Here is a 14,686-nt window from a genome sequence, read left to right on the forward strand (position 1 = left end):
TGCATGGAACTGCAGAGGGGTTCATAGGTACCCCCCATGTGCACCCCCCACCCCCAAGAGTCCCTGGGGCTCCGCAACGGGCCCCCACAAGCAATTCCTGCATGCCTTTCCGTGGAAAGGCATGTTTCCGCACCCATGATAATATGGCTGGCGGTGTCTAATAGACACCACCACCATATTAAACTCTTTCCCGCCCGGTTGACTTGCTGACCAGGCGGAAAAGCGGCGAACGGTCTTTCAGTCCGCCGTGGTCCCCCTTGCCATAGTAATATGGCAGGGGGAAATGGGTGGCGGGTGGGGACGGATTTCAGGTGGATCGCCACCACCATGCGGGCGGTGGTGATCCACCCGAGATCCCAATAGGCCCCTTGGTTTTAATTGGGGCCACAAATACAAACTGTGGGTTGGAAATACTGAATTTGCATGCTGTGGTGTTCAATATCCTTATACAAAAGCCAATGGCGCATTGACAAATTTTCAATTTAATATAATAATGTATCCTAGTGATCAGAAACTGTTGAGACCCAAGAATTTTATGTTTAAAAATGGTTATTTATAGGTTCTTGTTTTTAGTGGTTTAAATGAACCCACTAAGGCGTCTTATGTTTAACGCAAACACAAGGAGATGACGGACGGAGCGCTTAAACTTTTCAGACACTCACCCCCAGTCACCGATCTGTGTTGAATCCATCATCATTCTTTAGCTCACTTCGCTGCCTCAGTTCAGACCCAGCTGTATGCAAATCAGTCTTGACACTGTGCCTCATGGGAACAGTCCATCCCGAACTGCTAAGCCAGGTCTTCCCTGAACTGTAAACAAGCATCCTGGGACCAGTTTCTGGGTAACACCCTTCATCAGCCAGGCTAGCTTGAATCCAGTGGCAAAGTGAGCAAGGGACCCACATCTGGGCATTTCCTGCCAACTTAGGGCGAACAAAGCAAACACAAGGAAATGATGGTTGGAGCACTGAAACGTTTCAGACACTCACCCCCGTCACAGATCTGAGTTGAATCCATCATCATTCTTTAGCTCACTTCGCCACTTCAGTTCAGACCCAGATATATGCAAATCAGTCTTGACACTGTGCCTCATGGGAACAGTCAATCCCAAGCTGCCAAGCCAGGTCTTCCCTGAACCGTAAACACACATCCTGGGACCGGTGTCTGGGTAGCACCCTTCATCAGCCAGGCTAGCTTGAATCCAGTGGCTAAGTGAGCAAGGGACCCACGTCTGGCATACCCTGCCAACTTAGGGCAAACAAAGCAAACACAAGGAGATAATGGACGGAGCACTCAAACTTTTCAGACACTCACCCCCGGTCACAGATCTGGGTTGAATCCATCATCATTCTTTAGCTCACTTCGCCACCTCATCTAGATCCAGCTATATGCAAATCTGTCTTGACACTGTGCCTCTTGGGAACAGTCCAGCCAGAACTGCCAAGCCAGGTCTTCCCTGAACTGTAAGCAAGCATCCTGGGACCGGTTTCTGGGTAACACCCTTCATCAGCCAGGCTAGCTTGAATCCATTGGCAAAGTGAGCAAGGGACCCATGTCTGGGTATACCCCGCCAAATTAGGACAAAGCAAACACAAGGAGATAATGGATGGAGCGCTGAAACTTTTCAGACACTCACCCCCAGTCACAGATCTGGGTTAAATACAATCAGGCTCTCACTTTAAGGCTGACTGCTTGAAACACAGTGATACAACATCATGAGATAAACCAGACACAGTACATGATAGATTTAGCGTCATCTTTTAAGTGTAACTCTTTTGTCATGAGAGTTGGATTATTAAATTGCAAGGAATTTTGTGGTCTCAGGTTAGTTCTGGTGTTTAGTAGATTATGGCATTGATTCAAAAGCCAGTGCTTAGCCTCATGGTCACTCGTTTAGATGCTGTCAGTCTGGTCTGCCTTTTATTCTTCTGCAGGTGATAGGCTGTTGTGTGATTTGCTAAATCTACAACTCTCAAGGCCTGATTTAGAGTACGGTGGACAGGAGCCAGGCGCGCAACGCCCATAGTACTAAAAGAGTTTCAGCCCCCCCTGTCGTGTGTCTCAGCCAGGGCTGCTGCAGCTCGAGCTGCAGTGGGCTCGGCTTGGCAGTGTCTGGAGTCTTATTTCCGGCACGCCCACGTTTTTCACAGGTCTTTAAAGACCATTGGCATATTTACATACCTTTGTAAACTGGTTACCAGGACATAGTTTTTTTTCTGGTTCCAGTACTCCTGGGTCCTCACTCTGCCTATTCCTTACATTTGTATTTTACATTTACTGCCCTAGTGTGAGAATGCATGTAATGAAAAAAAATATAAAGTAGGGTTGCCACAAAAGAAAAATGCCAGCCATGTGTTGTTTAAAGAGCCTGCAAAGGCCTTCTCTTGACACTAAATAGGGTTATACATAAAAAAGTATGTATTAATTTGTAATGTGACTTTTCTGTCTTTGTTCCCTTTAATTATCAGCCATGGATAATTCAGGTAGCCCTAGAACACAATTAAAAGTGCTTTCTATTTATATTTGCTGTTCTAAGTATGCACAGATAAGTGCTGAAAATACAGCTTTAGGTGACTGCTTATTATTGTACCATCTGGGACATTAATATAATGAGCTGGCAACCCTCCTCATAAGACTGGAAGTTTATTGCAGAATCACCACATTATTTATTTCCTCGAGCCTCGATCCCTGATTAATGCCATTATTGAAATAGTTTAACTTATATCTGAAACCCTATGGTGCCGTCAATAACATGCTTTAATATCAAGAGTCTGGGAATGCGCCCTACATTCAGACAACTCACTCCTCATTCTAGCCCTTCACTTTCATGTTCACCCTGCACTCAAAGCGATCAAAATGCACTCACACTAACCACCATACACTCCGCCGCTCACCCTGCACTCACAGTGATCACTCTGCTCACCCTGAACTCATGTGACACTTCACTCACCTGTCCCCTTCACTGCTCAATCTGCAATCTCACTCAAACAAGCCCTTCACTAACCATGCATTCATTCGTCCCACTCTGCACTTACTTTTGCACCCATATTCATATGGTCACCTCACTCACCCTGCAGTTACTCCTCTAACACTGTCACATCGCTCACCGTGCACTCACATGGGCACTCACAACGCAGAAGGTTAATGTGCCTGCTACAAAGAGCATGTACACATGCAGATCACAGAACTGAGTGTGAGCAAACTATGAGTAGCGCTATAGAAAAATTACATTTTTGTCAGAAAGGTGCTATAGAGAGATTGTAGTGTAGTTCCTATATTCCTAATAGGCTGTGCGCATTGGAATAACATACACTATAGATTTGACATAGGACTGAGGTCAGTATGTCTCTATCGAGCACATTAAACTTAATTGTGTGTGCCAGCTAACTCAGAGGTCACTAGAAATGTTCTCGGATAAACAAGAAGGGATTAGTTTCTGAAAACTGCATAAACATGACAACTTTGTTTCCCTTAGAGTCGGAACAGTATCTTCAGAGACGTGGAAACAATTGATAACTATTTCACTCAGTCAATCGTGCATGCTTCATTTCTACAGAGTTGCACAGAAATAGAGAGACAGGCGTTTCAATAAAAGTGGTTTATTGAACAGTCTTCTTTCTCATGCAAGAGGGGTGAACTGCTACAATCGTTAGACAGAATGCGCAGTATAATGCGTACAGCGTAAACAGTAATATAAAGTAATACTGTAAGAGCATTGTCTGTTGCTATGACATATATAAAAATACATACATAAATAACAGGCTAAAATACTCAACTGGTGCTTTTAAAATACTCCTACGCCAATGTACCTAACTTAGGTCTAGTACGAGGGAAGAAGTAGGTGCTGTCTTTAGCTATAGTTTAGTTCTGCCAAGAATTGCCAAAGGTTTCTCTAGGTTCTAATCAGCTCCATACCTTAGAACGGGAGAGGTTGGTATCTCTTTCACGAGACTCGATTTCACAACACCCCGCAAGGGGAGTCAGAAACACTGGAGCTGGATTCTCGGCAGGAGGATGACAGCTTCTGGTCAGTGCGTCTGCTGGGGAGTTGGCTTCCTTCAGCACTTGCTGTAGCGAGCTGCGTCGTGCAAGTAGGTAGTCGAACTGCACCGAACCACACCGAGCTTTGCCATAGCAAGTGAAGGTATATTTATGCCTTGAAGGTGCTTAGGAATGCCAGTATTGACGTAAAAAGTCGGGCATATGAACGTCATGAATAAATCCCTAAGGAATAGATGTTCATGCATAATAAATGAGTTCTTAGAGAAATCAATATATAGGCAAGGGGAAGTCCCTTCAGCTTAAGAGTCTAGTTTTCCAAGAAATCATTGTGACGTAGATGAACGGATGGAAGTATCCATGCCTGCATTTGGGTAGAATGGGCTATGCCTAAATAAGGACTGGATTTCTATGCCTATATAAGGGCAATGTGAATTGTACCTACATAAGGGCATGAATCGGGAAAATTCATATAGAATCTAAATAGACATACAACAAGATATGGTGCATTGTTGGTGAGCGGTACTGAGGGAATTCACAGAGAAGGAGGAAATTGGGGAGGGGGGCCAAAAAAAGACTGTTGCACTGTGTGCGACTAGTGCTCCCTGGCTGGGAGTGTTAGTCTCCTCCCCCTCCCAAAGTTCAGATCTAGTTGTGCCCCTGACAGGTACTGTGTCACTAACTTGACAGATGTCCCATCCACCTTATTGCAAGTGTATTACATACCAATGCACTTGTAATAAATCAGACTGCATATCCGTCAAGTAAGTGACGTGGTATCAGAGCCTAACAGAATCTGTTTGATGTATCAGCATTTCAAAGATGATGTTCTCCAATTTCAGTTTGGTGATATGAAATATGCTGGAAATGTTTCATGTGGAACACTTTGGTTCAAAGTAGTGAGGTAAAAAAATCTGATTTTGTGTCAAGACTGGCGGCTCTTATTATGAATTACATTTCTGCCTTTAAATTCAGTAGCAAGAAAAAATATTGTTACAATAGAGTTACAAAGTCAATAACATCAGAAAAAAATAAAACTCCCAGCAGGTTCTGAATAATAAACGGCAGTATGATCTAAAATAGTTAAATTCCAACTGTATAAAGTGGTGTCACTCTGTTAGTCTTTCCACTTTCTTGCTGCTTATAATGGTCAGTTAAGTACACTCTCTACTAATCACTTTTCATAACCTTAAATATTTTTACAATTATTACGCATTTCAATATTTACTAGAATGTTTCCTTTTACCATTGTTGTTGTTCGTTTTATGCATTCTTTCATAGTTTGAATTATATTTAAATGTTTTCCCTCACAAATCGCATTTCAATAGCCTAAGGCACCAGTCGGCTTTTTCACCGACGCAACGTTCGCCTGCCCAGATAGAGCGTTTGCTATGCAGAGGCCTCAGCGCCAAGGTGTGTTTCCAACTCTCCTTTCAGCATTGCACCTGCAAATCATCAGGTTTGTTAGAGTCCTATGCGAGTAGCGTCTCACATTTTATCCTCTACCTTTCTGCAATGGCCCCGGGGCAGCTTATTTCCTGCAGTGGATATATAGTCAGTCAACTGCATCGCCTTTGTATTATTTCACAAAAGACTGAGAAGCTGAGAGGAACAAGCTGAGCCTTGGTGATGCTGCCTCTTCCTCCTTCTCAAATAATTAGAGGAAAGTCCTCAATATTGAAAATACTTTATTTGTTCTGATGTGCAACAAGGAGTCAAAAGGATAATAACGAAATGCCTATGAGGAGGCTTCTAAGGGCAAGTTAAGAGGCGTTGTAAATGATTCAGTACAAAATAATGTGACCATGTCTTTGGGCGCAGTTGGCAAAAATATTGGAAAAACGTCAAAGCTATTAAACAAGCATAGACCCAGACCAGCATTGCCTCTTTACGTTCCTTTAGTTCCATTATTACTTGAGTTACAATTTGATCAACTGACATAAGTCCCACTAGTTTTTCAGTAGGAATTATGGAAGAAGGGATAGAACCATAGGGGACTACTCATAACATGACAAGGTATCTGTCTTTCCTTTCTTTTTTGAAGGACAGAACATGATAATGAAATCATAATCATTACAAAATGGTGTCCAACACAATTGTCTAGCAGACAAAGCTCTAGCTGACCTTAAGAACTGAAGGTTGTGATGACTTGTCAAAAATGAGGTAGTGTGTTGTGCTCCCAGTAAGAAGTGGGGCCATCCTTCAAATACTACAATTATAGCCAATAGTTCTCTATCTGCAACAGTTTTATTAGGCTCAATTTACAAGAGAAGTAAGCAACTGGATGTAAATGTCCTGTTGAAGGGTTGCATTGTGTCAATATTCCTCCATTGACGCTGTGTGAAGCATTTTCTTCCACAACAAAAGGGCGTGATAAGTGTAAGCAGTGACACATTGTTTTTTTTAAATCTGAAAAGCTTTCTCAGCTTCTGAATCCCATTGGAATTTTACTTCCTTTTTCAGCAGGCGTAAAATGGCTGAAAACGGGTTAATAAAGCTTTGGTAGAAATTGGCACAGCCTAAAAAACTCTGCATCTCCTTCACTGATTTAGGAGATTTCCAGGTTTCATTGACTAAACCTTTAACTAAAGGAACCGGCTGACAAAACACTCCACCTTCCGTAGAAATAGGGGCTATTGAGAGTATGAGGCTAAGGCTACATTAGACTCTTAAAGGGTTAGAGGACCTTTATTCTATCTTGTTGATTGGAAAGATTCTGGTCCTGAGAATAGATCTTGGATAGATGGGGAGAGGATGTAGCATTATGGCTAGAGTGGTCGACGTCCAAGCTGGGAAACCAGGATCGAGTCTCGGCAAGGACGCTCAACATCCTGTGATTCTGGGCAAATCACTTAATCTCCCCGAGCCTATCACAAATGAATGTGTCCTCAAGTAATGAAACTGGTGCTATGTAAAGCGCTCTGATACTCGAAATCTTCGGGTCTAGTTTGCGCTATATAAAACTCTAAAAAAAGATCCTGGGAACCTGAGGGCCACATACACGCTCCTCATCTGTTAAGAAGGTTCCATTTACAACATCCCACCATGGAGTGTCCTGTCACAGCTACTGCTCTTCTTGGAGCATGCAGCCGTGACCAACAAGGGTCCATAACACAGGACGCGGTCTAGTTTTTTCAGGCCCATCCAGGACAACTGCATACCTCACAGTTTTGGCATTGGGTGCGGCAGGGCTAAAAGCCACGCCTGAGGCCAGCACCTCAACTGCTATACACCAATACTGACTAGTTTTACTTACCTTTCTGATGGTTACCTGCTGAATCCTGTCTTCTTGACCTTTTCTCCCTGCCTGAAACAGAGAAGAACTTAAATTGTGTAACTAGATTGGTAATCTTTTCAGCCTGGTCTCCAAAATTGTAAATAAGCCCATAGTTCTCCCTTGTTGAGATTTACAAAAGGAAATGCATACCTGTTTTAATGTATGGTTCTGGTCTGTGAGGGTATAAAGCGGGCAAACATCTGCAGGATAAGGAAAACAGAGTATGCAGGTTCATCTTTGGCATTTTACCAGGGTCACCGATGTACGCTGTCCATGAGGAACATGGATTGCCATATGTAGTTGATGACATTAACCTACATTCGCTAATGTTATGGTGCTCCATGTAGTGTAATCCTGAGGCCTCCCTGCATAGGGAGAACATTAGGGACTACCTTGTATATGACACGCCTCTCTATATTCCCTGGTTAAAGAATTTCATGGTCACCTGTACTAAGCTAGGCCATTCTGACATCTCCATGACAACCAATATTACCCTGAGGGCCAAAATCTGGGTTAAATCCAGCTTCAGAGTACATAGAAGAGGAGAAAGAGAACTGTTTGAGCTGAGGAAGCCTGCCCTTAGAGAGTACCTGCTGTTTCAAACTACACTAGGAATTTTGTTTTGCAAAAGCTCTTCCTCATGTAAACTATTTTAAATATTTCATATTTAAATATTCCTTTCATTGTATATGATATGTATGTGCTTTATGGTTTGTTTTTATGAACCGGGTGGGGCTTGACTGACTGACTAACTCGCTGTCAGCCCAACCTTGGCCTTGGGTTCTTGATGGTACTGCCCTGCCGGTCTCCTGCCTCTCGGGAGGCCTGGGGCTGTTTTATTTCTTGATGCTGCTTTGCTTCTTCATAGAAGGATCTTGGGGACCTGCAAAAGAAAGTAAAATCACTTTACCCACAGTGGGCGTGCTACAGATTGGTAAGGTACGTGCACAAAAATAATATGGGGAAGAACGTACCATAATGGATGTCTGTTCCTGAGAATCTTCACTTCTGGATTTTCCCGAGGTTCCTCAAAATAAAAAAGACTCCCTTTGAGCAAAAGGAAAGTGCGTTTTGTTCTAAAGTCTGGTGTGGGATATTTTTTTTCTAATGACATTTCAAGTATTGATACTGCCTGGAAGTAGTGAGGGGATGAGTTGATAATTCTATGGATGTTTCTAGAGTGGTACTGGTTCTCCCTATATGGCTAATTAGGAAATAAAAATGTTTTAATAGGGATGTCGCTTATGTTATTACATTCTATTAGAATCATGTAGTAATGGTATAATGTGTGTTTTTCTGGGGATTATCACACACATCGACTGTTTGCCAAAAAGACCAAAAAATCTCACGGGGAAGAGGGGACTTTCTTGGTAAACTGCATTCGAGGGAAGTGAACAGAATCATTTTTTAGATTTTGCATCAAGTACATTATACTTATAATTTCTTTTTATTTTGTTAGACACATACAAACATATCCCATTAGGACCAGAAAAAGAACAGTAAGGTACCTGTGCCTAGAAGGACCAGACTAGCAAAGGACATTATTTCTTCTTTTCTCCACTTACCCTTTGCCCGATTACTGGCGCCATTCAAATCTTCTGTCAGGGCTCAGTTGGAGTCAGTGGTTGGGAGGCGTAGAGAACTAGCTTGAGTGATTACATCTCACTCATATGGGATACTACAACCTGAGGAGGAAACTAAAAAGCAGTTTAGTGCCAAGAGTTAGATCCTCATGTGTGAAATTCTGGTCATGCATGGTGGCTTCGTGTTTGCTACGCCACTTCTGCATGAGTAACGCTCTCTCCGGGAGGGATCAGGGTGGCAATGCTTCCTCTTCTGTAATTCTTCTAATCAGAGGACCTGCCATTAGTTTTGAAAAATAAACTTCTGATCTGGTAGAGTCATAGGCACCGGTTAATCCTTTCTGCATACACAGAGTATTGTTTTGCTTCCCTAACAGATCCACTCTCTGTGGTCCCTAAAGTCTCATCAGAAGGTTCTTTCATTCCCCATTTGGTGGTTTAATGTACATTCTTTCTAATAGGTCCATGGCATACATGATTCTAGGTTTCTCTGCTTTTGTGGTTGGAGCGCTGCTCAGGCGTTTTATATTACTTTAGTGGCCAAACGATTTTGCATTTTAGTTTGTTCAGTATTTATTTTTCAGGAGTGTGGGTCGAATTTTGGATCCCAGTGGGATTTACCTTTCTTTGAGCTTTGTCAGTTACTTAGGACAGTTGTGTCAACACTATCTGTTTTTAGGGGTGAGTTGAGGCCCTTCTGTTGTCTTCATTTTTGGTCACACTATATGCTTTGTTTTGGGTCTAGAGGTCACTGCGATAGTAGCCCTCTTTTATTGTTATTATTGTATCTTTATTACCCAGAGTCCAGGTCTGCCTCGCCACAGTCATTGATTCCCTCTGTTCCTGTGAACCGTACTAGCCCCGACTGCAGCAGGTGCAGTGGGGTGCATTGGCACACACCAGAAAGAGCGAGGGTTGCAGCTAACTTACTGAAAGGAACAGGAAGGCGAGAAACCACACACAGGGGTGGGTGAAGGGGAGGCAGAATTTTTTAGGCTAGGTTAAAGGCATTCTGTCTTATGGACGTGGCAAACTTCATTTCTGTGACGAGCAAGGCATGGACTCAGTGCAATGAAGATGACTGGTAATGAACACTGGGATTCCAACAACATAGTACTATACGGAAACAAACATGGAGCTCAGGCTCCAAAAATGAGACCGTAGACATTTGGCCTTATTTAGAGTTTGGTGGATGGGACACTCCATCACAAACATGCAAGATCTAAAATCCCACGTCTTACAAGGTAATTGTTGCAAAATGGAACTTGCAAGATGGTAGACAGGACACCCACCACGTTTTGACAGAGTGTCCCATCTGCCAAACTCTAAATAAGGCCCATAAACATGAGGTCAGACAATTTCATACACAGAGAAAGAGTGATATATGCAAAGGAAAGGGAATGCATGAACAGTAGGATAGGGAGACCTGTACACTGGAACAGGGAATCCTATAGACTGGGTCCAGAATTTCCAGAAACTCACAGAATATTTTCACTTTTAAAGTCGTTTTCATAGTTTTTGGTACTTTCCTTTTACTATGAATCGAATTAAATTGCTTAGACATTGTCTCAACAAACAGCAAAGAAAATAAGATCTAAGAAACTGAAGCATTCTGAAGTTGAATATGCAGAGACGAGAATGCATTTGTATGCAACAAACAACAAAATGAGATATGGCCTTTCAAAAAGGAGGTCTGATTCCAAAAACTAAGGCCTTGATGTATGCTGCATTCCATTTCACCCATGGGCAGACTCACAGCGGCAAATTTACATTAGTAGTTCTATTGACTTGGACACCAACGGTTACAACTAGGTGTAAATCTACACTTATTTGGTTCTCGCCATTACCAAGTGGAGATTTACTCCTCAGTGTATAATTAAGAATCTCCATCCCCTCAAATGAGGAGGTGGAGTCTCTTATAACCTAGAATGACTGTAAAATGACTGTTAGCAACTTTCCAGCTGTTTGTGAAGACTTCAACACCTAGGAGGGAATCTCCATCTATGAAAACATGCAGTAACTTATTAAAGTGTATTATTTTAAAGAAATTAGATGAAATTGTTTTTATGTGAAATATAAATGCACAGCGTAGCAGTAACACAAGGCACAGCGATCAGACTGGCATAGATTTGGGTGAAGCCTTGCAAACCCTCACCGCCTTAAGAAAATCCACAGCCCCACATATCGCAGTCGGCATACAGGGGCGTAAGTTCGGGGGGGAGGGAGGGGGGAGGATTTTGATGTGTTACACCAGCCGTAAAAAATGTATTTTGTAGTAAATAGTTGGGTACAAGGGCTTTCAGTCGGGTTTGGTCAGGCTTGTGTGAGAACTCACTTGAGATTTTCACATACACACAGCAAGAAAAAACACACACACATAAACACTCGCTATCTTGTCTCTGTTTTGAAGGCCTTAAACAATGTTGGTTACTTTGAGCAATATTGCCTTTTAAGCATTCCTAAAAAAACATCCTGCTCCTTAAACCCCTCTGATTCCCTGTTTCTCAAAAAATGTATTTTCATAAAATATGCCAGCGTGACGTGATTGTTAGGAAATCTGAAGTTCTGTACTCCCTTCCTGGTCTATGTGCCCGACAGTCAGATCTTCATGCCAGGTGCCCTTGGGGGGCTCGTGGACACAGGTGCAGGCCTGAATGGACCCCGAGGAAGAGAGGACGCGGGTAGATAGCATTGTGCTCCAGGACAGCTGTGAGGATAGATAAGCCTGGCGTCTGCCGAATGTTTTCCAAATGTTACAAACCGAACGTTGATTGACCTCGTGCAGCAGCTCCCATCCCATTGAAGGCTGAACGTCACTTGAGTGATGTGCGGCTAGCCCACTCCCCACTGCACCAATGTTAATAATCTGGAGCCATCAGCAGAGCGGAGATGACATAGAGTCTGCGTAATCAATACAAGCCCCTCCCTGCCCAGTCACCTTACAGAGACATAGTGAGACAAGGACGCTCTTTCGGGGGACCTCACCTTGGCCCAGATGCATCCACCTTCTGCCGAGGACGGAGGGGGCACGTTTTATTTATATTTTGATTTACAGACTTTTGTAAAATACTACACGACAAGGCCTGGATTTAATTAAAAAGTAGACAGCCCAGATAGTTGACGCTTGGTACTTGGTAGGTAAAGTGTAACCGGTTCTCATGCAGTGGACTGAGTTAAACATTACGTGTGGGTTACCCTTCCCCAGCCCCTAATTTCAGTGCGACCGACCTGTCAAGCATGGTCTCCACTTTCAATATCACCGTCTACCTGGCTGCCTTTGCATCCGTTCGCCCAAAATAACCAGACCCAGACACATGTTACTAAATAGCAAAAAAGGCCACCTTTATTTTAGATCAGGTAACTCCAAATTCAGGCAATTGAGTTTTATAGGATCAACAATTTAGTAAAACGTGCCAAAACCTTTAATATTTTCCTGCGTATAAAATATTAGCATTTCATACCAAAACCATCAATAATATGTTATAACATTCCTTCCAAACCTTGTGTTTCATTTCTCTTCATTTGATACCTTTACTCCTTTCACCTTTCTTTTCCCCAAAATCCAAGATGGGTAAGCCCGCTCCAGACTTACCCACCCCAAAACAAACGCTTCCACGTTACCTAAGCCTGGGAGCTACCTATCTAACAGTGGCAACTTAAGTGTAGTTATAAACAAAACATTTTTTTTTTTTATTTTGGGATGGGAGGGTGGGACTTACTAAACAAATGCCTCCCGCCACCCAGCTGCCGCCTCACGACTTCCCTCAGCGCGCACTGCAACGTTCCACAGCGCGCGCCCCTGCCTAATACTTACCTGCCTATCGCTGCTCTCGGTCTGATCCATTGGGCGAAAGATCCCAGGGGGAGACCGCTCACGCTCTGCTCCCCCTGGAGCCCCCAATGTCTGAATCCAAAGCAGTTTAACCCAGAGTTGTTCAGTAGCTTCCTGGTACCCCTCTTAAGCTTTTAGCATCCCGTGGGTTGTATAGATAGACCTTATGTATGTCCTTGTTTACTGGTGTTTTTTGTTTTTGTGTTTTTAACAGTGGGCTTTTTTTGTTTTACTTTTTTATTTATTTTGTTAACATATTTTTATTGGTTTTTCTTACATTTACAACATATGACAAGTAACATGTAGTATACATCGCGAGAGCTGTTCACCTATAAAAACCTCTTCACAGAAGCCTCTTGCTAGAAAACACATCCAGTATGCCCATGTGTGGCCCCTGGGAGGGACCAGGCCTCCTACCAAAGCCGAGGTTGGCCCTCAGTGACCCCACGTCTCACCTGCTGTGGGGAGCCATGGAAGAAGAACCAGCGTTTGATAAAGCCCATAGAAAAGAGTTCACTCAAGTGGATGCCTTTACCTGTCAGAAAAAAAGAAAAGCTGTTAAGCAAATGAGGACTGATACTCTTGGTAGCAGTGGTGATAGAAATAGTAGTATAAAACAGTCAGAGTGCCTGATAACAGTATTGCTCCGCATTAATAGCAGGGTTGTAGTAATGATGGTACCGTACACTGGTCAGTCCTAGAAGCAATAGCACCAGTACCAGTGTGCAATGGTGGTGTTAGTCACAGTGTCAGTAACAATGATAGGCAGAGGTGGGATGAGTCACTAGCCACAGTCAGTAATGGCGGCGGTGGTATTAGGCCCCATTATTGATAGTACTCCAAGACAGCTGGCTTAGTAATTGCCTAAAATGGTCGTAGCGTTGCCACTCAATCAGGAGAAATGGCGATGGAATAGTGACGCCGGCAATATTGGCATTTAGCATTTGTAGCCAAAATGACAGCAGATGTACCTACAGTAACAGAGTAGGTTGTTACTGTACTAGCAGTACTGCTCAGAAATGCTTAAGTACTTCTCAGCAGCAGAAGTAGTAGTACCAGTATTCTGATGAAGCATTGTCAGCTGCAGTAGGAGCAACAGTGATAGACATAGTAGCATGTTTGCTAAGTCACTGAGGACAACTTGTGGCAAAAGTGATGGTGTCAACGGTGTTTAATTCCCCAGGTGGGACTATGACAGTGCACAAAAGGTATAGTACATTGGAGGACAAGCTACTGAAAGGAACTGCATCACTGAAGTGACATGCAAATAATGTCAGCCTCCAGATGAAGAGCTATATGCCCGGAATACAATGGGGCCCAACTTGGTCCTTGTTAACAATCAGCATTTTCTGAGGATAGGGATACAAAAATAAACCTCATGTGGTCACCATCAAACTGTCTACAATTACTGTCAAAATTACTAATGAACGCTTGAACAAACTTCAACAATCTTTTCCTAGTGGTGCCCTGATCAGTAGTCTATCAGAGCCCAGAATGCCTTCTTTTGGCATGTTGCATGCACGTTCACCAGCTATGCGGAGCTGTAGTCATGCACCAGCACCTGCATAGTAGTCTTAATTATTGAACAACTCTGCGATGAGGAAAGTACCCTTTCTTAGGGGTCAATTAGGATGTTGTGCGGAAAGCCTCCGACCGACAGTCAGATTTCCCTAGACCGTGTAGGAACCCATCTGCCCGACTAGGTCTGAATCCAAACTGCCCAACCGATTACGATGTTCACAGTCGGAAGGGAAACATTTCGGACATTCCGAATCAGTTCTGACCAGTTCTCGGAGAAACAATGTCGGTTGAGAGCCGAATTGTACAGCTCTACAAACAGCGTTTCTGACCGACCGATTACGATGTCGGATTCCAACAGCCTTTCCAAGTCGGATAGCGTTTCCAACCGACCAATTACGATCTCGTATTCCAACAGCCTTTCCAAGCGGACTGTTCAACATGGAAAAGCTGTCAAAAACTGACTTTAGGGGCCCC

The sequence above is a fragment of the Lissotriton helveticus genome, chromosome 3_1 (genome assembly GCF_964261635.1).
Source record: "Lissotriton helveticus chromosome 3_1, aLisHel1.1, whole genome shotgun sequence".
Classification (NCBI taxonomy): Eukaryota; Metazoa; Chordata; class Amphibia; order Caudata; family Salamandridae; genus Lissotriton; species Lissotriton helveticus.